The sequence below is a fragment of the Trachemys scripta genome, chromosome 8 (genome assembly GCF_013100865.1).
Source record: "Trachemys scripta elegans isolate TJP31775 chromosome 8, CAS_Tse_1.0, whole genome shotgun sequence".
NCBI lineage: Eukaryota > Metazoa > Chordata > Testudines > Emydidae > Trachemys > Trachemys scripta.
This window is the reverse complement of record NC_048305.1, coordinates 41,705,476-41,730,173: the sequence shown is the minus strand read 5'-3', so window position 1 is coordinate 41,730,173 and position 24,698 is coordinate 41,705,476. Positions and strand designations below refer to the sequence as shown.

Here is a 24,698-nt window from a genome sequence, read left to right as displayed (position 1 = left end):
CCGTGTAGTCGGCTGGCCGGTGGCAGTAAGGTGGTGAGTGGTATTGTCTGTTATCATTATGACACTGTCATGTTTGGAGATTTCCCAGGGATCTGCAGGAATGACACCTCAGTGATACCCCAGAACCACAGCTGGCACTGCTCTGAATTTCTCTGAGAGTGGATTTGATTTAAATCAAATTGATTTGTTCCCTCAGGGAACAGATGGGCAGGATCCCCTGGGAGAATAACATGAAGGGCAAAGGGGTCCAGGAGAGCTGGCTGTATTTTAAAGAATCCTTATTGCGGTTGCAGGAACAAACCATCCCGACGTGTAGAAAGAATAGTAAATATGGCAGGGGACCAGCTTGGCTTAACAGTGAAATCCTTGCTGATCTTAAACGCAAAAAAGAAGCTTACAAGAAGTGGAAGATTGGACAAATGACCAGGGAGGAGTATAAAAATATTGCTCAGGCAGGCAAGAGTGAAATCAGGAAAGCCAAATCGCACTTGGAGTCGCAGCTAGCAAGAGATGTTAAGAGTAACAAGAAGGGTTTCTTCAGGTATGTTAGCAACAAGAAGAAAGTCAAGGAAGGTGTGGGTCCCTTACTGAATGAGGGAGGCAACCTAGTGACAGAGGATGTGGAAAAAGCTAATGTACTCAATGCTTTTTTTGCCTCTGTCTTCACAAACAAGGTCAGCTTCCAGACTGCTGGACTGGGCAGCATAGTATGGGGAGGAAGTGACCAGCCCTCCGTGGAGAAAGAAGTGGTTTGGGACTATTTAGAAAAACTGGATGAGCACAAAACCATGGGGCCGGATGCGCTGCATCCGAGGTTGCTAAAGGAATTGGAGGATGTGATTGCGGAGCCATTGGCCATCATCTTTGAAAACTCATGGCGATCGGGGGAGGTCCCGGATGACTGGAAAAAGGCGAATGTAGTGCCCATCGTTAAAAAAGGGAAGGAGGAGGATCCGGGGAACTACAGGCCAGTCAGCCTCACCTCAGTCCCTGGAAAAATCATGGAGCAGGTCCTCAAGGAATCAATTATGAAACACTTAGAGAGGAAAGTGATCAGGAACAGTCAGCATGGATTCACCAAGGGGAAGTCGTGCCTGACTAACCTAATTGCCTTGTATGAGGAGATAACTGGCTCTGTGGATGAGGGGAAAGCAGTGGATGTGTTATTCCTTGACTTTAGCAAAGCTTTTGATACGGTCTCCCACAGTATTCTTGCCAGCAAGTTAAAGAAGTATGGGCTGGATGAATGGACTGTAAGGTGGATAGAAAGCTGGCTAGATCGTCGGGCTCAACGCGTAGTGATCAATGGCTCCATGTCTAGTTGGCAGCCCGTTTCAAGCGGAGTGCCCCAAGGGTCGGTCCTGGGGCTTGTTTTGTTTAATATCTTTATTAATGATCTGGAGGATGGTGTGGACTGCACTCTCAACAAGTTAGCAGATGACACTAAACTGGGAGGCATGGTAGATACGCTGGAGGGTAGGGATCAGATACAGAGGGACCTAGACAAATTAGAGGATTGGGCCAAAAGAAACCTGATGAGGTTCAACAGGGACAAGTGCAGAGTCCTGCACTTAGGACGGAAGAATCCTATGCACTGCTACAGACTAGGGACCGAATGGCTAGGTAGCAGTTCTGCAGAAAAGGACCTAGGGGTCACAGTGGACGAGAAGCTGGATATGAGTCAACAGTGTGCTCTTGTTGCCAAGAAGGCTAATGGCATTTTGGGCTGTATAAGTAGGGGCATTGCCAGCAGATCGAGGGACGTGATCGTTCCCCTTTATGCGACATTGGTGAGGCCTCATCTGGAGTACTGTGTCCAATTTTGGGCCCCACACTACAAGAAGGATGTGGAAATATTGGAAAGAGTCCAGCGGAGGGCAACAAAAATGATTAGGGGTCTGGAGCACATTATTTATGAAGAGAGGCTGAGGGAACTGGGATTGTTTAGTCTCCAGAAGAGAAGAATGAGGGGGGATTTGATAGCTGCTTTCAACTACCTGAAGGGGGGGTTACAAAGAGGATGGAGCTCAGCTGTTCTCAGTGGTGACAGATGACAGAACAAGGAGCAATGGTCTCAAGTTGCAGTGGGGGAGGTCTAGGTTGGATATTAGGAAACACTATTTCACTAGGAGGGTGGTGAAGCACTGGAATGCTTTACCTAGGGAGGTGGTGGAATCTCCTTCCTTGGAGGTTTTTAAGGCCCGGCTTGACAAAGCCCTGGCTGGGATGATTTAGTTGGGAATTGGTCCTGCTTTGAGCAGGGGGTTGGACTAGATGACCTCCTGAGGTCCCTTCCAACCCTGATATTCTATGATTCTATGAACTCATGATTTAAATCACTAGTCAGGAAGACTCGATTTAATCATGGATTTCTACATAAAAGTGCATTCTTGTTGGTTGTTATAATCTTAATACATATTCTTCACAACTCAGAGATAGATGTAGGTTTCATTTTTAGAAGGTACACACTATACATTTTTTTAAAGTGATTTATTTGAAAACTTTTCAGATTAGTTTTACAGCTATGTCAGAAAATAAATGATTGGTTATTTCATTTACCAAAGGTAATTGAAGCAGATATTTATGAAGTCATTGGGAGATGAACTATCTCCAATTCAACAGGTTAATCAATATTTGGAGGATTTTCTTGCCATGCTGTATTAGGAGGAGAACATCACCAGACAGACATTTAAATTGTTTTATTTAACTAAATCAACAACGTTATGTATTCTGGATTTTTTTTCTTCAACAGCAAACATATAATATTTTAACAAAACAAGCATATGAATTTTTGAATTTAGTTAAACATTCAAGTTTTTAAAATCAAGTTTGTTTTTGTTAAAGTTGTTTAAAATCATTAAATGAAATATAAAAACAACAAAAAAAAACAAATTAAATCGACTATGTCAGCCAGGTCAACACAAGAAACTTAAAATATTGGCTTCTGCAGCTAATTCAGTCATCTTCACCTTCGTTTTCCTGTTTGTTCATAATCTGGAAAAGAAAAACAAGCTTTTCTGCTTTGTCAGGTCCCAAACAATTTCTCATTTTGGAATGAATTAGTCCAAGGGAAGAAAATATTCTTTCTACACGAGCAGAAGAAGCTACTGCTGTTAAGTGAGACTATCACTTCAACAGTCTCTGAATCCAAGTGCTTAAGTGACTTCCACCTGTTCGCTGGTGTGACTTTCTTTAAAAAAAAATCCGCAAACATATATTTCTTGAATGGTTCTTATTCCCAAACTCTCTCTCTTTTACGGCTGGCTGCCATTATAGGGTTTCCCTTCTAGTGAGAGAATGGTATGGTAGATTTCAAATCAATGAAGGCTACACTCAGGAAGACCTCAAGACTTCTGGAATATGCTTCTTAAACAGTTTCACTTTTGTTTCTACTGTCTGTCCCTCCCTTCTCACATTTATCTCCAGACTTATTGTTCTTGTCCAGATCTATTCGGCCTCCAACAAGCTTCTATTCATTGAACTTTTTTAAACTTTGCCCTTTTAGAGAGCGGCAAGGGATTGACTCTGTGTACACAAATTTGCAGAGGGACAATAGGGTTGAGGTCTGTTATTTCTCACCTCTATATTTTATTTATTTATTTATTTAAAAACATTTTTGCTGTTAACCAGCATGTTACCTCTGGAGACACAAATCCACAGTTTGAGAACTGAAAAACTAAGCATCTCTGATGGTATCTTCTAGACTGAGCACTGAATCCCATTGTGTAGATAGAAAGATTAACCTAAATAATCTATACAGAAACCCCTGGAACCCCATAAAATTGGGTCCCTAATCCATGAACTATTGTAACTCATTTGCAAAACTTTTCTTAAACATTACATGAACTATAGTATGAGACAATATAAATTAGAATTTATAATCCCTATTCTGTGATGATATCTTTGAGCTTTAATGTATCTATCTTTAGATAGGCTTTTTCCTCAAAAAGCATTTTATTAAAAAAATCAATGATTTAAAAAAAAATCAGATTTTTATCCACCCTGATTTCTCTCAAGAGTAGTTGTTCCCAGTGCATTGCTAGCCAGGGGGTTGGGGATTGCTGCCTTTGTGTTAACATTGCGTCGTGCTATACAAGGGGAGCTGTGTTGCGTAGATAGGGATGTAGGCAGAAGCTAGGTGTAGTAGAGAGTGCGAGCCTGGAGCACAGGGCCTGGTGCAAGGCCTGAGGCCTAAATCAAAGTTAGAAAAAGTCAGGCCCTGTCATAAAGCAAATGCTTTATGTTCACTGCCTGGTACATGAACTTGGCAAAAGCCTGGGTGGCATTGCTAAAACACAGGCACTCTAAGAAGTACTAGGCGCTGGGTATTCATGTAATCCCATTCCGGAAGGCTGGCACAGGTCTACCCCAACATGGAGTTATGGCATAACCCCTGTCCTGGGTGATGGTACAGGAACACACTGACCCCGAGTAAGACAAGAATGGGAGGATGATGGAGGGGGATGTTTTGTTCGAACCAGCTGGTCCAAGGTGTAGGGTCAGTAACTGACCACATCAGGAGTGTGACACGTAACCCGTGTGGCAGATTTCTGTTACCAATCTGCCTGAGGCGTTAGGTGATTAGGCTGAAGCCATAGGATCTTTAGGAGAGGAGATGACGAAACACACCAAGGGTCTAAGTTTAAAGCTTTATTAATAAAATAATAACAGCGGAGAGTGAGGGGTGCTCCCCATGTCACTCAGAGGAAGGAAGAAAGCATTAATGCCCCAAGCCTAACCTACTTTCATACTCACACATGCTCTACCCTAGGCTGGCCAAGCCTGGGTGTAATGTAAGAAGAAGAGAGGGAAGGGTGGATAGGAGTTCTGTCCTGGGCCCAGGTCGTCCGGGGTCCACTGCGATCTCCGAATTGCTCCAGCTCTTAGGAGGGTTTTTAAGTCCAGGGTGCCTTTGCAGGTGTTTTGTTTCGTGACCTCTGTTCCTGGTGTTTTTTGTACGAGTCCAAACCAGCTCTCTTTGGTCTCCTCAGCTTTCCCAAAACACACCGGCTAGACTTTGGTGTCCTCGTTGTTTTCCTCCGTGCTGGCCTTCACTTGTCTCACTTGTTATGGGCTCCCTTTGCAGGTCTGCTCAGCTGCATCTTCCTTCCTTATGGCTGATCAGTGAATTCCAGGCCCCCCTCTTTCTTGGCAGGCAGCCGAGAGTCAGATGTGTGTTGTGGCCTTGAGCGGGCTGGAGTCAGCATCTTATTTTTGGGCCTAGCAGGAGCGCAGAGTTAACCTGTTCTTTGCTCTTTTCCTCCTTCCCCCTCCGGCCTCACGTGACCTGTGGAGGAATCTTTCGTTCCACACTCACTCACACCTTTGACCCTTCCCAAAATGCCCTGCGATGCTTGCAATAGCGTTAGCCATATACAATGCTGATCTGCCTTCCCCAGGGGACCCCTTGGGCCATTGAGGTGTGATACCTGTTCCTATCAATGTATACAAGAGAAATCCTAGGAGGGGCACCTTTGTCCAACCAAAAGTGCCATTGCTGAGTGAGCTGAGCCCATTGTGATGGGCATACCTGTGTTAGTGTCCCTGTGGCTCCTGGGGGGCACAAGGACCATGCTCTGTTGACAATAAACCTGGCTGAGCGCCTTTGCCGCGGAATCCAGCATGTGATCTTTCTGGGCAGTGCTGTCGGGTTTGCTGAGTCGGCTATCTGCGCAGCTTATGGAGAGAGCATGGTACAGCTTACGGAGAGAGCATGTCCACACACCAGCTACCAACAGTAGGCACCTGAGGATGGACATATTGAAGCTGTATACAGGGTAGTGGGTATGTAATGCTGAGTGCCATTGGACTATTAAAAGGGGAGCCAAAGGAAATGAGCAGTGCACAGGAGAAGATTGGTTACTACTTCTCTGCCGGATGAGCGTTTTAGCTACACAAAAGACACGATCTTGATGTTGTGCCTGTGGGTGTGGGAATATGCCTGTGCGATGACTGGTAACATGCTGGCTACTGTATCCAATTGGAGAATGCACAGCAGGGGGGTCTGTAGGGACCCTACTGGGGTTTTGAGGGTGTTCCAGTTTTCCTGATGTTAGTAGTGACTAGGGACAGGTTCAGACATCTTCTGGGTTACCCAAACATCTTCGGCCAGTGTATTTGTCCGAAGATCTCGTGTTCTGTTTTGGCTGAATTAGAATGGCCATGAGAGAAGCCTTTCTTCTGGTGGCTCTGCTGCTGTCTGCCTCACTTGAAACCAGGAAGTGCAGAGGGGCATGTATGTGGTAGTGGTGTAGGGTGGGCGGGTTTGGTTTGATTCTGCCATATCCAGCCTGCCTTCCAAGCTGGCATCTCCTGTGGCCTGCATGGGATGTGGTGCTAGGACTTGGGTTGGAGGGGCTCAGCCCAGCTATTACTTCACAGATGTTGATGTTGCAGAATCACCACAACAAGCAGTAACCACCCCCTCTTCTTGGCAGCCTGAGTCTAGAAGCCAAGGACTGGAGAACGCTTGGGAAGGAGGCATCCTATCTCTCCTAGAGCAGTGCTAACTCCCCGGCTCCTTGAAGTACTAGTTCCCTCAATCTTCATGCCTGTGGTTCATACTGAGAACTCGCTCTGTTGGCAAACAACAAGCAAGCTCCTCTCACCATCCCAGAGCACTGCCCAGTGGCAAGAATCCTTCTAATTAAAACACAGTGGGCACATCTCACTTCACTGGCATGTTGGATTCTAAGCAAAGTTATACGTAGTACCCTGGCTTTTGGTTTGTTCCCAGTAGTGCCTGCAGCATGCTTAGCGCTATACAAGCATAACGGAAGGGCTGGTCACTGGTCAGAACAACTTAAGACTAGAATATACTCCCCATTGGGGACTGATTTAAAACTTGCCCTGTCCGCTGATCAGTGAGGAGAATGCTGACAAGACCTCATCTCCCCTGGGAGAACCACAGAGGGGACAGGGCTGCGACTGCAAAGTGTTAATAGATATCACCAGTCCCCCTGCTTTGTCTGCATTAATCTTGCAGTGGAGTCCTCAAGTCTTCCTTGATTTGGATTATTTCAAAATCTCCCAAAGTACATCTCTAATGGCCTAAGTAGGTGAAGCTTCTCATTGAAACCTGACAGATAAAACACATGCCCCTTCCAGAATGTTACACAACAGGTGAATCCTCTGTACTCCACAGGTCAGTCGTGTGTAAATACCCTGTGGTGAGGTGTGGCAGGGTGCTGGTTGAGAAGCCCCTAGTCAGCTCCTGCCACTCCAGCCCAAATCAAGGGGAATGGATTAGGGCTGGGTGAACCACCCTATGTTTGCGTGGTAACTGACCACACCTGCCAGCCTCATTAGCAGGAGCTATAAGGCTGGAAGGAAGTGAGAGAAAGGAGGGGTGGAGACTAAGGCCTGGTCTACACTGGGGGGGGGGGGGGGGGGGCGGGGGGGGGGTCGACCTAAGATACGCAACTTCAGCTACGAGAATAGCGTAGCTAAAGTCGACGTATCTTAGGTTGACTTACCTCGCGTCCTCACGGCACGGGGTTGACTGCCGCTGCTCCCCGTCGACTCTGCTTCCGCCTCTCGCTACTGTGGAGTACAGGAGTCGACGGCAGAGTGATCGGGAATTGATTTATTGCGTCTACACTAGATGTGATAAATCGATCCCCGATAGATCGATCACTACCCGCCAATCCGGCGGGTAGTGTAGACATACCCTAAGAGTGGGAGGTCAGGCTCAGAGGGAGTAGGAGCCTCCTAGTCTATTGCTGACCAGGCCTGTGGTAGGCCAAGCAGTTGTAAAGCCTGTATATAGTTGGAAACTGTTGGTGGGGAACTGATCAAAAATAAAGAACACGGTTGTTGCACCAGACTGAAGTGTCCCTGATTCACGGAGGAGGGGGGCCAAGGGGCTGAATATCCAGGGGCGCAATGTGAACCCCGTACATGAGGGTCTGCTTCTACCTTTATCAAAAATCGCCTTATGCAGTGCTGGACTCTGCCATCTTCTCCTGTGCTAAAAGGCCAGGTTGCCTGCTCACTACAAACCCCAACCATAAACAATGGGCAAAGAAGAAGAATTTAATGCCCTTTGGACATTGATTTCACTGCTCTACAGCCAAAATGCTTCTGAAATAAATGTAGTCAAACTTTACTAATTCTGGGTCACTGAGAACGAAAATGATGCTTAAAATTGTTGATTGGCTCTAGTTTTCAAGATATGCTATTGGGTCAGTATATACGACCCTTGACTTGGGAATGGCGGAGGATAAGGGTAGGTCTACACTTACCCGGTAGTTCGGCGGCGAGCGATCGAACTTCTGGGTTCGACTTATCGCGTCTTGTCTGGACGCGATAAGTCAAACCCAGAAGTGCTCGCCGTCGACTGCGGTACTCCAGCTAGACGAGAGGAGTACCGCGGAGTCGACGGGGGAGCCTGCCTGCCGCGTGTGGACCGAGGTAAGTTCGAACTAAGGTACTTCAAATTTCAGCTACGTTATTCATGCGTTAGTGTAGACCTGGCCTAAGTGAGGTTTAAAGGGAAGGGATCTCAATTTAAACCAGAAATGACTAAAATACATCTTTGACTGGATCTATGAATAAATCTATGACTGGGTTTGGACAGTACTTGCTTTTTAGGCAAAACAATGAATAATGCAATCTGAAGCTGGTATTGCGTCATACATGATATGAATTGCATCATGTTATTCCTAGAAGTCATGGATGATGCAATCATAACGAAGCTTACATCACTCTGCTGAACAAATTGCCCTATAACAGCTCTAGAAATCATACAGTGTTATGCTCTCTTATTTGTCAGTGTTTGATTTTGCAAAGGGACACATTTCTGTTTAGCCAAAGTGAGAAAAGATGCCTCGTACTTGTGTGAACAGTGCAGATAACTTCTGCTATGTTTGTGGTGAAGTGACTTTTGCATCACAAAAGCACAGTATAACCACTATGGTTAAGAAAGCCTATCACCTTTATTTTGGCTGCAAAATTGGAGATCAGGTTGTGGCAGGGGTGGAGCCCTAAGTCAGTTTTCTCTTCTGTTCAGGTGACAAGTCCAAACAGCAGGAGATAAAGAAATGTGATTGTAAAGCCTCAAAGCCAGCAGAGGAAGCTCAGGGCAGGCCTCACAGCCATAGGATCAGAGGAAGGCTGGCCTAGCGGGCAAGGTACTAGCTTGGGACGGGGAGACCTGGACTCAAGTCCCTGCTTGTCAGCAGTCTCCCTGTGTAACTCTGGGCAAGTCACTTGATCTGTGCCTCCATTTCCCTCTGCAGGGGCTAACAGCCCTGCCCCGCCGGGCTGTGGGGAGGATTGGTACCTTGCAGAGTGATGGTAAGGGAAGTCAGTTAAGTACATCAGGCAGGCAGAGCGTGTTAGCACTGTAAAACACTGACTAGATTTCCAGTTCTGCTTTGGTAGTAATCAGACGGTCTGCTGGAGCCCATCCGCTCCTCCCCACAACAGCGGGCACCATCTCTGTCCGTTCCAGTCACACTACATCCCGTAGCAGTCACAGCTTGTGCTACAGGGAAAATCCCCGCCAGGGAGGCACACGTCTGTGACTGTCTGAGGCGATGTGCCATGTTCTTGTCAGAGAGCTAATCCCACAGTGACTGGGCTGCTTTCCAGGCCCTGTTCCTCTCGCCTGGCAGTGCTGTCCTGCTCCCACACCCCTCTCTCCCACCCAGGGCTTCCATGCTGACTCAGTCCTGTCTCTCCGGCCATGCCCCCAGCTGGCTGCCAGCTCACCTCTGCGGCTCCTGGTCTATGTGAAGCAGCCTGCCTGGTTGCTGCTCCTCCAGGTTCTTCCTTGTGCCTGGAGGAGACAACATCACCCGGGGCCCAGTCTGGGGCTGCTGCTGTGTTCTGAGAGCCGCAAGGCATTGCTTTGGCATTTACGCCAGGTGCGGTGCCGTTAGCCCCCGATTTCCACAAATTGTAGACCAGTGTTTTGTGGGGACTTCATTGATGTTTCCATCTTCAGCAAGACAAAAGTGTTGGAGGGGACTGACTTTTGTCAAGAAGGCTTCTTTTCACAGCTCTCTCTTCAGTCCATTAACAATTGACACCCGGACCCAGCTACAACTTGCAAGATCATTTTAATGTGAAATTTGTTCTCCTTTCTCAGTCTGTCTGTGCAGCACTGAATGAATGACTGTTTACTCCTGGAGGAATTTTGCATTGCTGCGTGTGCACAGAATTCATAGCCCCAACAGATTTATTTGCTTCCCCACAGAAAAATGACTTCTGACCAGGAAGTAAAGGGAAGCCACAAGAGCGGTCAAGCACCCCTCCCCAGCAGTGCAGGCAGGTTGGTTTGGGCATCTGGAGCAGCTGGTAGAGATGTAAATCACCACCAGAGCAGGGGCGGTGGGGCTGGGTAGTCATGCCTGTGAGAGAGAGACTATTCCTCTCGCTCGCTATTGCAGCATGCTTAGCATGGAAAATCAGGGCTTTGGGGTGTTTCTGAGGAGGTAGTGTGGGACAGGCTCTGTCCCCTTAGGCAGAGCAGAATGTAGTAGCCTGTCGGCTTAGTGAATTGTTCCCATTGTTCTTAGTGAATTCCCCCAGGAGTATAAAACAAGTGTAAAAATTTTAAGGCTCCTTTATGTTGCCAGAATGGTGTAAAGGAGCCTTATTGTAAAGGACATATGGCCTTATAAATGCTTATGGTGCTATATTGATTAGAACTGGTCTAAATTTTTGGACTGAAAACATTTCCTATCAAAATGTGCTCCATGAACTGTTTCCTACTGACCTTTCTGGAGATGGTCAAAAGGCAGTATAAATTGTGAGTTTGAGTCCCCAGCCCTCGCTTGCTCCTCAGTTACCTATGAGATAACACTGAGCATATGGCTACATGTATTTGTTGACTGATAACTAAGGGTTAAGAAATAAAGGGTCAAACCTAGCTACATTACTATTAGACAGAGTGGGTTTGGGGATTTCCTCCATCCATTGTACTGTAGTTTCAATTATTTTGGTAATTTATTTAAACAAGCGTGATTCTGTTGCATTATTTTAACAAATAAAATATCAGAATTTTAAAATATTGTGTGCAGAATTTTTAATTATTTGGTGCAGAATTTTTAATTTTTTTGGCACAGAATTCCCCCAGGAGTAACTGTTAAAACTTGTTAGATCCTGCAGTGGTATGTGTTCATGGACAGATATCTCTACTTGTTTCTTTTCAAATATTCTGACCCTTAGCCTTCCTTCTAAATGATCTCCCACAAAGAAACCGTTAATGAAAAGTGTTCTGAAACGAGTACAGACACCAACCTAAAAGAGACAGTGAAATCTACATAGTTATGGGGGGGGGGGGTGAGCACAAGTGGGTTTTTTTATTATGAAAAATCAATAAACTAAAGAAACAATGAAAAGTACAAAAAGGTAAATGACTTACAGCAGGGGTTCTTAAACTGAGGATTGTGACCCCTCAGGTGGGTTGCAGGTAGTTACATGGGGGTTGCGAGCTGTCGGCTCCATGGGGCTGACAGCCCCAAGCCCCCATTAAATTACCCCCTCCCATTTTTAATTTATGAGGAGCAGGTCATATTCAGAGACTTGCTGTGTGAAAGGGGTCCAATACAAAAGTTGGAAAAACTACTGACTTACAGCCTGTACGTGTTTCCATGTGGATCTCCAGTAGAATGATGTAATTAATTGCACAGTTGTCCAGCTTGTCAAAGCTGCAAGACCAGACAGTACAAAACCATACAAAACTCCTTTTATGGAACATGTTAGGGTGGGCTTACAGTAATAAAGAGGAGGCGATACATGTGACTAGAGAAGGAGGGGGCTGGCGCAGGAGACCAATGGGGTTAGATGGGATGGCAATCTGGCATTCTTTGAACAGTCTCAACATTTTAATCCAAATGTGGCTAGAAATGGGGGGCAAATGCCTTTAAATTCATATAATTGCTCTCTATAGCAGCAAGCCATTCTTTATTTGGCTGCTAACTTGGACAAGTCTTGAATACTACTGTCTGGGCATGATCCTACTCCTCCATTTTTGTAGAATCACACACTCTGTGATTGCAGCTTTCAAGAAACAGTTTTCCCGTGGAGCTAAACCCAGGTTAGCAGTTAAATAACCTAGGATATAATTTCTGGCTGAGGTTTGGAAACTGAAATCAAGCACCACTTTAACTCTTGTTTGGTGCTGTAACAAATTAAAGGAACCCTGATGCATATGCCATAGGACTGTCCAACACTAAGGCAGCTGTGGAAAGAGGGGGACATAGGTTTTAGAGGACTAAATGAAAAATGAATACACTTAAATCCTCCTTGAACACTATAAATGGACTGACACACCAGTTTGGCCTTCCAAAGGCAAAGTTTTGAAGTGTAGAACAGCCCTAGAGATCACAGTAAAGAATAATAGGGATTTCCTGTGAAAGGTGTGAAATTTAAACGAGAAAGGGTCATGTACCTATGGTCTAGTACAGCCTGGGAAATGAAGTAAGATATTAAGGCAATATCTTCAGCTTACAGATCACAGTTCTGCCAGCAATGCTTTTACTTTTCATTGCTACAAGTTAACACCCCAGATGGCAATCACTGAAAGAGGTCTGAGAAAGCAAATATTAATCAAGTTTTTTCAGTTTGTGGCTTTAGCAGCACGCTATGCATAGTCCTTTTCCCGGCTTCCTGTGCTTTTTGTGGGTCTTTCACACAGCAACAGTGGAGAGAAATTCTGAAATGTAGGAAAACCACAAAAGTTGTTTGAGAGAACAAGAAGCAATGGTCTTAAGTTGCAATGGGGGAGGTCTAGGTTGGATATTAGGAAAAACTTTTTCACTAGGAGGGTGCTGAAGCACTGGAATGGGTTACCGAGGGCCGGCGCTTCCACTAGGCAACCCTAGGTGGTCGCCTAGGGCGGCAGGATTTGGGGGTGGCATTTTGCCGTCCTCCGCGGCAATTCGGCAGTGGGGGTCCTTCTGCTCCGTGTCTTCGGGGCGCTTCGGCGGCAGGTCCTTCACTCGCTCCGGGACCCGCCGCCGAAGCGCCCTGAAGATGCAGAACGGAAGGACCCCCGCAGCCAAATGCTCTGAGGAAGAGTGCTGCTGCCTAGGGTGGCAAAAACCCTGGCGCCGCTCCTGGGGTTATCTAGTGAGGTGGTGGACTCTCCATCCTTAGAGGTTGTTAAGGCCTGGCTTGACAAAGCCCTGGCTGGGATGATTTAGTTGGGGATTGGTCCTGCTTTGAGCAGGGGGTTGGACTAGATGACCTCCTGAGGTCTCTTCCAACCCTAATCTTCTAAGATTCTATTCTAAAAGTTAGTGAGAGGACTCCATGAGACAGCATAATGCCTGACTCTCACTCATTCACTCATGCCTGTCACCCCAATCGGGGTATGCGCTGCCAACCACAGATCTCCAGAGTCCTCTATCCTGGGCCATTTGCTCTAGCTGGTTCCAGGTATAGCCCATTTTTATGCTATCAGCCTGAAGGTCGCGTCGCCAGGTGTTTCTTGGACGGCTCCTCATCTCTGCTGCGACCTGCGCCATCTTTCTTGACTCGTACATGGTCCTCATGTTCCATGTACCGATGGTAATCCTCCTGGTTGCAAGAACGGTAATCGGCTTAGTGGCTTCCTCACGACTTTCACCACCCAGTGTCATGCGTCTTCGAGTTGAAGACCCTTCTTTTTCCAGGCTAAAAGTCTCTGTTATCTCTATTGTTGGCATTTCTGTAGCAGGTTAATTTTTTACGGGGTGGAGTTGCTAGCCCCACTCCCAATCCTCCTCCTTTATCCTGACTTGGGACAGGCAGATGGCCCCAAAGGACCTCTCTGGTGGAGTTATAATGCCTGAGACTGCTTGCAACTGTCTAGATGTCAAGGCGACTGTGTTCCTTTAGAAAGGACAGGGTAGTCGTGCTGTGCTTTAAAGAATGAGGACATTTATTTTCCAAAGACTCTTGTCAGTGAGCAAAGGACTATATGGAAAATTACGGAGCAGCTTGGGGATCTCAAGTGCAAAGAATCATGCGGACAGGTGCTCTGGTGTGTGGGCTCCAGAAGAGACAGCAGCTAGTCTAGTGAGACTGTACAGTATCTGAACACAGTAACTGGGATTGAAGCCTGGAAAGTTCTTAATGTGGTGCATCGTTTAGAGGAGTGCTTTGGAATTGGACCAATGAGCCTCCTTTCAGTACCGGGAGCAGCCGACAGAGCCTGGAGAGGACCCCACTACAACACATATGAACTGAGTTTTAATCCATGGGGTTTTATTTATCAAAAATCCGGGCTCTGGAGCCAGCTTCTGCGCTTGGTTTGAAAATGAACAAGTAGACATAGGTGTCTTGTGTTAGCTAGATTTCATTGTAAGAGGCATGGTGAAGATGGGCCAGGTATGTATAACTAGGAGCAAGGGGATGAATTAAGGAATGAAAAATTTAACTGAATCTGGGGGGAAAACTTAGACAGGGAGTTCTGCAAGCCTGCAGAACAGCCTCCTAAGGGAATCACGAGCAGCCCATCCCTGGCCCAAAAGCACTGGCCGCCTGTACCAAACTACCCTGCACTTGCTGCCTGGACTGGCCTCAGACAGCTGACAGGCCTGTGTTCCCTTATTGTGAGGTCTCTCATAAGAGACTAGTAAGGTGCTGTGCGCAGTGATGGCTCCTGCAGGGCTGCTGGGTGTAGTTCTGCTGCTCTCATCGCTAGGAGGGGGAATGGTCACGGGTGAGCTGTGCTGCGACCTGTTAGGAATCCCCCTTCGATAGGGAGTAGAAGTCATGTTCCAATGGAATTCTTTGGAAACATGGGCACTGTCTTTAAAGCCAGGACCCAGAGCAGGAGGGTGGAGAGACTGCACCGAGTAGGACTCTGTGCTAAGCCACTGGGAACCTAAGTAACCTGCCAAAGGAGGCCAGGAAGGAGCATATGAACTTCAGCGGGCACCAGACAAATGGGTCGTCTAGGAAAACAGGCAGACCATGCTCTGGTCTGGCATCCTCTGGGAGATATTCTGTGCCATGCTGAATGCAGTTGGGAGCTATATATGAGGAGGGCATATTGGAGTGAGGCAGGGAACAGTCCACACCTGAGCCAATGCAGTTGTGTTAGAGGTTTTCTTAGGCCTGCCTGCTGGCTCTGGTAATGAGCAGGGTCACACCTTGAGCATCGGAAGGGGCACCGAAGATCCAAGGAAGCAGGAACCTGGAGGTGAAGGGGTCATTGAGCTAGAAGCGTTGGATTCCAGCATGTGTTTTGGTTTAAAAGGACTCTTGGAAGTCTGGCAAGGTTTTTGCCATGAAGTTATTGGGGTAGGTTCCTGAATAGAAAGCTGCTTTCCGGGCTCTGCTGAGAGGCAGTGGGGAGCTCAGCACAAGTCAAGGGCCCCAGGAGAGGAAATGCAGCCCTGGACTCTGGCTGTGGTTGGGAAAAGCTGGGTGGCTGTGAGGAGCAATGGGAATGGGGGCCTGGATAAATCTGCTGTCTGTCTTACTGCCCTGTTGGGCGGGAGAGTGAGAGCGGAGACTCCAGCTTGCTCTGGAGGAGAGGAGAGTGCAGCCTGTGGCTACCTGTGTGTGCTGCTCCAGTGGTGGGGGAGCCCTCTGGGCTGGGTAGCAGTGCCCTTTTCCCCATGGAACGTAGAGAAGGTTTCTGGTTGCCAGGTGTTAGTTGGGGCCTGTAGCCTGTGGAATAGGGAGGTTTCCAGACACTGGGAGGTGAGTCAAACGGAGGTATCAGTCCACGGAGCAACACCCCTCTCCTGGCCCTGGAGCTGCGACTTGACTGGCTCCTAGCAGGCCTGCTATCCCCAGAAGGCACAAACAGAATGGGGAAGGCTTTCCTTAATGGAGGCTCCCCGTTCAGCTGCGCAGCACAGCCAGCAGTGCGCTACCCTCTCCTGCTGTGTCCAGCGACTGCATGGCTGTGAGCAGATCACAGGAGCCTATGGGGCTACCCCTGTCTGCCAGGTGCCTTGCTGATCCCTGATTGGTTCCTGACTAATCCTTGCTGTAGCTGGCAGTAGGGATGAACAAGACAGACGGGCTGAGACCACTGTGGGATGTGGTATATGCCTGACATGGACAAGGTCTACTCAGTCTCCTAGCCAGCAGGACTGATGAGCAATCTCCAGCTCCCACTGCCTGGGACGTCATTCAAACAGAAACCTGACCCACTGCGGGGCAAAGAGAAAACAACACAGCAGGCATTGCTGGGATTCCTGCCTGCTACCCTGCGTGCCAGCCTCGCATCCCCTGGCTGCGGGGGGGGGAGCCGCCAGTGCAATGGGCTGTGGGCAGCGGACATCTACATCTAAACAGGAGATGCAATGGAGAAATGTTAGAAAAAGTGGACTTGCAGTCTGTTGTGTGGATCAGGATTGGGGGGCACTAGCAGAGCTGTGTGCGCCCAGCACTGGGGTAGAAGGGGGCTGCGGGTTGGGATTGAGGGGCACTAGCAGAGCTGTGGGTGCCCAGCACTGGGGTAGAACAGAGCTGTGGGTTGGGATTGAGGGGCACTAGCAAAGCTGTGTGTGCCCAGCACTGGTGTAGAAGAGGGCGGCAGGTTGGGACTGAGGGGCCCCGGCAGGGCTGTGTGTGCCCATCACTGGGGTAGAAGGGGGCTGCGGGTCAGGATTGAGGGGCACTAGCAGAGCTGTGTGTGCCCAGCACTGGGGTAGCAGGGGGCTGCAGGTTGGGATTGAGGGACCCTGGCAGAGCTGTGTGTGCTCAGCACTTGGGATAGCAGGGGCCTATAGGTTGGGATTGAGGTGCACTAGTAGAGCTGTGTGTGCCCAGCACTGGGGTAGCAGGGGGCTGCAGGTCGGGATTGAGGGGCACTAGCAGAGCTGTGTGTGCCCAGCACTGGGGTAGAACAGGGCTGCGGGTCGGGATTGAGGAGCACTGACAGAGGGAAGGTGCACTAGGCTATGAGACAGGAGATCATGATTTCAAGCCCTTCTCTTCTGCTGACTGCTGTTGTATTTTCTCTCTGCTTCACAACTCTGATTATTATAAGGCACCAGTCACAACTTCATAGTTAAGACTGACTTCGATTTTGAACTTAAAGCAGAGTTTTGGGCTTCTTACATATAAAAAAATGCAGTGTCTTTCCCAAAATTACAGCACTCACTACAGGATGAATTTTCTGGGAATTGACTAGTGGATTTACTTGTTTACCCAAGATAAAAAAACTACCTTAAGATAGAGCTGCAGGCAAGAGTAGTGGAACGGCAAAACAAACAAACAAACAGACTACAGGGATGCATTTATCCCCAAACCAAGCTTTACAATCCAGGAACTAGGGTTATGGTGATGCTTAAAGAAATCTAAACATGTTACAAGTCTAGAAAGGTACAGTTAGGGTCCTTAAACCAGTCTTTCTCAAATGTGGCCACTACTTCCTGGCTGGTGATTGGGGGAGGAGGGAGCAGTGGCCCCTCCCCCCAGCATCCCCAGCAGGTGTTGGACCCTGCCTCCCTCTGGAGACACAAACACTGAAGGTGCAGGCATCCAGTGAATTCCCCACCTTCCTGGAGGTGGTGGGATTGGACTTCAGCCAGGGGGTGGCGGACAGCAGGCTCCAGCCGCTGGGCTTTGGGCTCTGTCTGCTCGATGGCAGGCTCTGTCCCCTGGCTGCAGGGCTTTGGGCTTGGGCCGCGGGCTCCGTCCCCTGGGCATGGGGCTTTGGGCTCCAGCCCCAGACTCACAACACAACCCCAACACCCCTGGTCCCTGCTACCTTCCTACCCACCTCCCTATCCAGTGCTTAATTTGACTCCCCCTCCCCCCCCCCCCCCCGCTTGCCGGGGCTGAGTAAATCTGCCGTGAAAAGTGATGTGTGTTTGTTAATATCCCTTTTCACAGCAGACTTAGTAGCTAGCTGGGAGGTTAGCAGAGTTATGAATTTAAGCTCCCAGGCTCGTCTTCTGAAAGGGTCGTGCAGGTTTCCTTTGAGGATGAGGACTGATAGGTCAGAGATAGTGATAGAGTTGTGAGGCTGTTCTTTTATCATTTCCATGTGTGAGTTCATTCCAGAGCCTAGTGATTGTCATGTAGGTCACAGACATTAGTCAACAGTTCAGGTAACGTGGTGATATCTGAGAAAACTCAACCAATCACCACCCTTCCTCTACAGATAATTTGCATGCATCATTTACATGACTGGGATGTCTTAGCAGTATGAGGAGACTGGTTGCCTGTGGGGAATTTCTCATTGACAGACTACATGGCCCACTACTCATCCCTGCGGCACCATGCTGGCATGGGCACTGGTGCCTGAAAGGCTTCCTATGGCATTGCTGCCTTGGCTCCACTGCAGTGAGGTGCACACCGGGGTCCGGGGATCTAGGCACGAGCACAGGGCACCCTTATATTGCAGGGACTGGGCACCTTTTCCCTTCCTTCCACCGAGCACTAACAGCTCTCTAAGCCAACTGCTACCAGAGTCACCAGTGCATTTGGGAGCTGTGCACTGCTCTGTGACGCAAAGCAGCTGTAACACTGGTCTACAATTTTTGAGAAGTCGTCTGCTTCTGAGATAAAATGTACTATTTATTATGTATTTTGATGTGCTGAATTCAAATATGACAATTAAAACAACTGATTGGCTACTGTTTCTAAGGCTGGGTCTACACTACCCGCCTGAATCGGCGGGTAGAAATCGACCTCTCGGGGATCGATTTATCGCGTCCCGTTGGGACGTGACAGTCAATCCCCGAATCGACGCTCTTACTCCACCAGCGGAGGTGGGAGTAAGCGCCGTCGACGGGAAGCCGCAGAGATCGATTTTGCCGCCGTCCTCACAGCGGGGTAAGTCGGTTGCGATACGTCGAATTCAGCTACGCTATTCACGTAGCTGAATTTGCGTATCTTAAATCGACTCCCCCCTGTAGTGTAGATGTAGCCTTAGATATTTAAGTTTTTACATTTTATATCTATGTATATTGTGCAGATAGCAGGGTTTTAATCATAAATTGTAAACCTAGGTCTTTTCATGTGTTTATGGTTGCTTTACATGATGATATTTCACCTGTCCAGTTTATGGAACACTTTAAAAATCAGCAAAAGGGTTATATAAATAAAATGTATTATGAAACAAAAGGCAAAAAACTATTATGTACATAGTTTAGTCCTATTCAGTGTCTACTCGGCGCTTCTTGGCTTGTCTCTTGTATTCATTAAATGGAGCATCTCTTGTCACTGTCCAGCAATAGTCTGCAAGCATTGATGGGCTCCATTTGCCCTGATAGCGTTTCTCCATTGTTGCAATGTCCTGGTGAAATCACTCGCCGTGCTCGTCACTCACTGCTCCGCAGTTCGGTGGAAAAAAAATCTAGATGAGAGTGCAAAAAATGTATCTTTAGTGACATGTTGCAACCAAGGCTTTTGTATGCCTTGAGGAGGTTTTCCACCAACAACCTGTAGTTGTCTGCCTTGTTGTTTCCGAGAAAATGTATTGCCTCTAACTGAAAGGCTTTCCATGCCGTCTTTTCCTTGCCACGCAGTGCATGGTCAAATGCAGCATCTCAAAGAAGTTCACGAATCTGAGGACCAACAAAGACACCTTCCTTTATCTTAGCGTCACTTAACCTTGGAAATTTTCCACGGAGGTACTTGAAAGCTGCTTGTGTTTTGTCAATGGCCTTGACAAAGTTCCTCATCAGACCCAGCTTGATGTGTAAGGGTGGTAACAAAATCTTCCTTGATTCAGCAAGTGGTGGATGCTGAACACTTTTCCTCCCAGGCTCCAATGACTGTCGGAGTGGCCAATCTTTCTTGATGTAGTGGGAATCTCTTGCACGACTATCCCATTCGCAGAGAAAATAGCAGTACTTTGTGTATCCAGTCTGCAGACCAAGCAAGAGAGCAACAACCTTCAAATCGCCACAAAGCTGCCACTGATGTTGGTCATAGTTTATGCACCTCAAAAGTTGTTTCATGTTGTCATAGGTTTCCTTCGTATGGACTGCATGACCAACTGGAATTGATGGCAAAACATTGCCATTATGCAGTAAAACAGCTTTAAGACTCGTCTTCGATGAATCAATGAACAGTCTCCACTCATCTGGATCGTGAACAATGTTGAGAGCTGCCATCACACCATCGATGTTATTGCAGGCTACAAGATCACCTTCCATGAAGAAGAATGGGACAAGATCCTTTTGACGGTCACGGAACATGGAAACCCTAACATCACCTGCCAGGAGATTCCACTGCTGTAGTCTGGAGCCCAACAGCTCTGCCTTACTCTTGGGTAGTTCCAAATCCCTGCCAAGGTCATTCCGTTCATCTTGTGTTATGAGGTGTGGTTCAGAGGAAGAGGATGGGAGAAAATGTGGGTCCTGTGACATTGATGGTTTAGGACCAGAAGTTTCATCCTCTTCCTCGTCTGACTCAAGTGAGAATGATTCTGGTGCATCAGGAACCGGCAGTCCTTCTCCATGGGGTACTGGGCGTATAGCTGATGGAATGTTTGGATAATGCACAGTCCACTTTTTCTTCTTTGACACACCTTTCCCAACTGGAGGCACCATGCAGAAGTAACAATTGCTGGTATGATCTGTTGGCTCTCTCCAAATCATTGGCACTGCAAAAGGCATAGATTTCCTTTTCTTGTTCAACTACTGGCGAAGATTTGTTGCACAAGTGTTGCAGCATATGTGTGCGGCCCACCTCTTGTCCTGATCTCCAATTTTGCAGCCAAAATAAAGGTGATAGGCTTTCTTAACCATAGTGGTTATACTGCGCTTTTGTGATGCAAAAGTCACTTCACCACAAACATAGCAGAAGTTATCTGCACTGTTCACATAAGTACGAGGCATCTCTGCTCACTTTGGCTAAACAGAAATGTGTCCCTTTGCAAAATCAAACACTTAAAAATAAGAGAGCACGACACTGTATGATTTCTAGAGCTGATATAGGGCAATTTGTTCAGCAAAGTGATGTAAGCTTCGTTATGATTGCATCATCCATGACTTCTAGGAATAACATGATGCAATTCATATCATGTATGACGCAATACCAGCTTCAGATTGCATCATTCACTGTTTTGCCTAAAAAGCAAGTACTGTCCAAACCCAGTCATAGACTTATTCATAGATCCAGTCAAAGATGTATTTTAGTCATTTCTGGTTTAAATTGAGATCCCTTCCTTTTATAACTCACTTATCCTCCGCCATTCCCAAGTCAAGGGTCGTATATACTGACTCAATAGCATATCTTGAAAACTAGAGCCAATCAACAATTTTAAGCATCATTTTCGTTCTCAATGACCCAGAATTAGTAAATTTTGACTTCATTTATTTCAGAAGTATTTTGGCTGTAGAGCAATGTAATCACAGTTTACTTGGCAGTGCTCCAACTGCTCAGCTTTTTCTGGTGGGCCAGGCAACCTGCCCTTAAAAGGTTAACATTGAAAAAAATTACATGGTGTAAGTTCTCCTTTCTGTCTGTTTCCAATGTGTCCTGTGTGATAGGGGCAGGAATGACTGTTCCCAAAGTGGGAAGTGTTTGTAACTTTGTGGCTCCTGAAGAAATGAGGAACTAGGCAGAAGCTGGTTCCTGGACTGGTTGGGGGCGGGGGCTATAAATGCTCTGGCTTTCAGCTCTCCAGTGCTTTCTCTGCAAATCTCTCTTCCACCCTCCCCATTCGGAAGAGAGACCCTTCATTATGTATTTCTGTTCTCACATCCTCAACTCCAGCTCCTACTTCACCCTCTACCTCATGCCCAAGGAGAGACAAGATCTATCAGGTCAGTTGGAAGAACATAGGAATTGCTCTGCCAGATCAGACTAGTGGCCCATCTGGTTCAGTATCCTGTATCTGATGGGTCAGTACTTGCCGTGCCAGAGGGATATGCAAGAAGCCCCCAGGGGCAGCTGTGGAATAGTCTCTGACCACCTTGGCTGGCTGGCTTAGATGCCTAGAAGCCTAGCTGGCACTGAGCGGGCATAGTGGAGTCTACCACCTGCTTCTCCTTCCCGTGAAAGGGATTCCTGTCTCCCCATTCCTGTGGGGAAGCCTGGCCCTGCTCTTGCTCTGTGCACATGCCCGGGAGGCTGGAATAAGTTGTGCTGTGGGGGACCACAGGAACCGCCATTTTATTCTGGGTCGGGTACCTAAGCACAAGCTGCACCATGTCTCATGGCTTAGGTGGCCCTGCTGCCTAACGAATGCGCCCACAGCCTGTAGGCTGAGGGGCCACTCTTAGACCCAGCACCCCAGGCTAGCGCTGTGAGTGGTGAGGCGCAGGCAGGAATCAGCGAACAAACAGCCAGGCACCCCACGGCCTGCTGCCTGGTACTCCCATAACTCTGCTTCCCAACTGTGTTGAGTCCTTTTTTGTTCTCTGGGGAGCCTCTCTCCTCCCAGTGGCTGGGAAGCAGCGTGATTCCTTCTGCCCCTCCCCAGGGGGTGCTCCAGCAGCTGGATTCAGGGCTGTCATGTGTCAGCATTCTCCCTGAGCTTGGGATCACTGTCTGCTGGGAACTGCCACTCACTGGAGTGTGGGACAGACATCAAACACTTCTGCCCTGCCCCTTTCCTTCCCTCGGTGTCTCGGTTTCAGCCTCCCTGCCCTCAGGATTGGGGGCTGCAGCTTCTGCTGAGACGTCTTGGTTCCTGTCTGCCCTGTGTCTGGCACCAGCCCTGCGAGGGCTGATGCAGGGACTTGTGTACCATACTGCTCCCCAGAGTGCCACTCACATGTCTGTGCAGCATCACTTGGCATTTGGCACCTTGCTCTGATGCCCGATTGAGAAGAGCATTGTCCTTCTGCCTTTGTCACTAATATTCCCTTGGCCCACCTGTCTTATCTGGCACAGCTCACAGCTGTGAGTGCCGACCTCAGGGCAAATGGTCAGAAAACAGGGCAGATGCCCCAAACTGGTGGTGTGTTCTATAATTAGATTTCACCAAGCTAGTAACAAATGTGAACTCCTGGATCGCTAACCCAGTCTTACCATGGAGTCACAGACAGTCCCTGTAGACACTTCAGTCTATCTTGCCACACAGACAACTTGTACTTAGTGATAAATGGTCACTTATACCAAAGATCACATTACGTTCAGGTTGCTTCCAGTCCCAAAAGACCAGTCACTTATCCCAGATCAATTGGTCCCCTAGATCTTACATAAAAGACCACACTAGCAGCCAATTCTATAGTAAACTAACTAAAGATTTATTAGCTAATGCTTTTTTTGCCTTGGTCTTCACAGACAAGATCAGCTCCCAGACTGCTGCACTGAGCAACACGGAATGGGGAGGAGGTGAGCAGCCCTCAGTAGTGAAATAACAGGACTATTTAGAAAAGCTGGATGTGCACAGGTCCATGGGTCCAGATCTAATGTATCCAAGGGTGTTGAGGGAGTTGTCTGATGTGATTGCAGAGACATTGGCTATTCTCTTTGAAAATTCATGGCGATCGGGAGAGGTCCCAGACAACTGGAAAAAGGCAAATATAGTGCCTATATTTTAAAAAGGGAAGAAAGAGATTGCGGGGAACTACAGACCAGTCAGAACAGTGTGAGACTGCCCTCCCCAGGCTTCACTGAGCCAGAAAGGAAGCTGGGCGTAGGCCAGAATCTGGAGCTGACATGAGGCTGGGAGAAGGAGATGCTGGAGTAGAGCTGGGACGGTAAGAGGGCTGGGAGGAGAAGGTGGTGCTGTGGTAGCAGGGTGGAAGCAGAAGTGGGCTCGGAGGGAGGAGCGCTCGGAAACGTGTTCCTGGCTGACATATGGAAGGACACAACAGCAGCACCTTGACATTGCTTTTATTCAGCGTTTCTCTTTCCAGTTTGCTGCAATCAGTGGGTAACAGGGTTCTGTTGTGTCAGCTGATCTCCATGGCAATGACTCAGGGGCCTGGGGCTACTAGGGTGTAGCTACATGCTGGGTATGGGCTCTGCTGGGGGGGGGGGGGGGGGGGGTCGGGGGGGGGGGGGGGGGGGAGAGATCAGGGTCCCTAGAGACAACAGGCTGTGGCTACGCATGGGCACAGGCCCTGCTGGGAGGCTGCAGGGCTGCCGTGCTGAGGCTACATATGGGGTATAGGTCCCACTGAGGGGGGCTCAGAGCCCTAGGGCCACTGTGCTGCAGCTATGTGCTGGCTGGGTATTGACCCTGCTTCGGGGGGAGAATGGGCCACAATAGTCACCATTCTTGTCATGAATGTTGGCAGCACTTGGCTCTGTGCAGGGCTGTGTGCCTGGTAGCTGAGTCCTGGGAAACTTCCTCCTCTCCAGGCCCCCAGAGCCACAGGCTACATGGTGCCCAAGCATTTCCTTTGGCTGGGTGCGGTGCTGGAGCTGTTGAAGATGGACACAACCACCAGTGAGGCTTCAGGCACTCGGTGGCGGCCATGTTGTGGAAATCAGGGGCTAATAGCACTGCACCTGGCATAAATTCCGAAGCAATGCCTTGCGACTCTCAGAACACAGCAGCAGCCCCAGACTGGGCCCCGGGTGATGTTGTCTCCTCCAGGCACGAGGAAGAACCTGGAGGAGCACCAGTTAGGCAGGCTGCTTCACATAGACCAGGAGCCGCAGAGTGGAGCTGGCAGCCAGCTGGGGGCATGGCCGGAGAGACAGGACTGAGTCAGCATGGAAGCCCTGGGTGGGAGAGAGGGGTGTGGGAGCAGGACAACACCGCCAGGTGAGAGGAACAGGGCCTGGAAAGCAGCCCAGTCACTGTGGGATTAGCTCTCTGACAAGAACATGGCACATCGCCTCAGACAGTCACAGACGTGTGCCTCCCTGGTGGGGATTTTCCC

At 48.3% G+C, this 24,698-nt stretch overlaps 1 protein-coding gene across 7 annotated transcripts in view; it reads left to right on the top strand.

The window, feature by feature from the left end:
- Window positions 1–24,698, top strand: part of NOS1AP (nitric oxide synthase 1 adaptor protein) — a 186,585-nt gene that overhangs the window by 55,839 nt on the left and 106,048 nt on the right. The gene's annotated exons all lie outside the window — the stretch shown is intronic.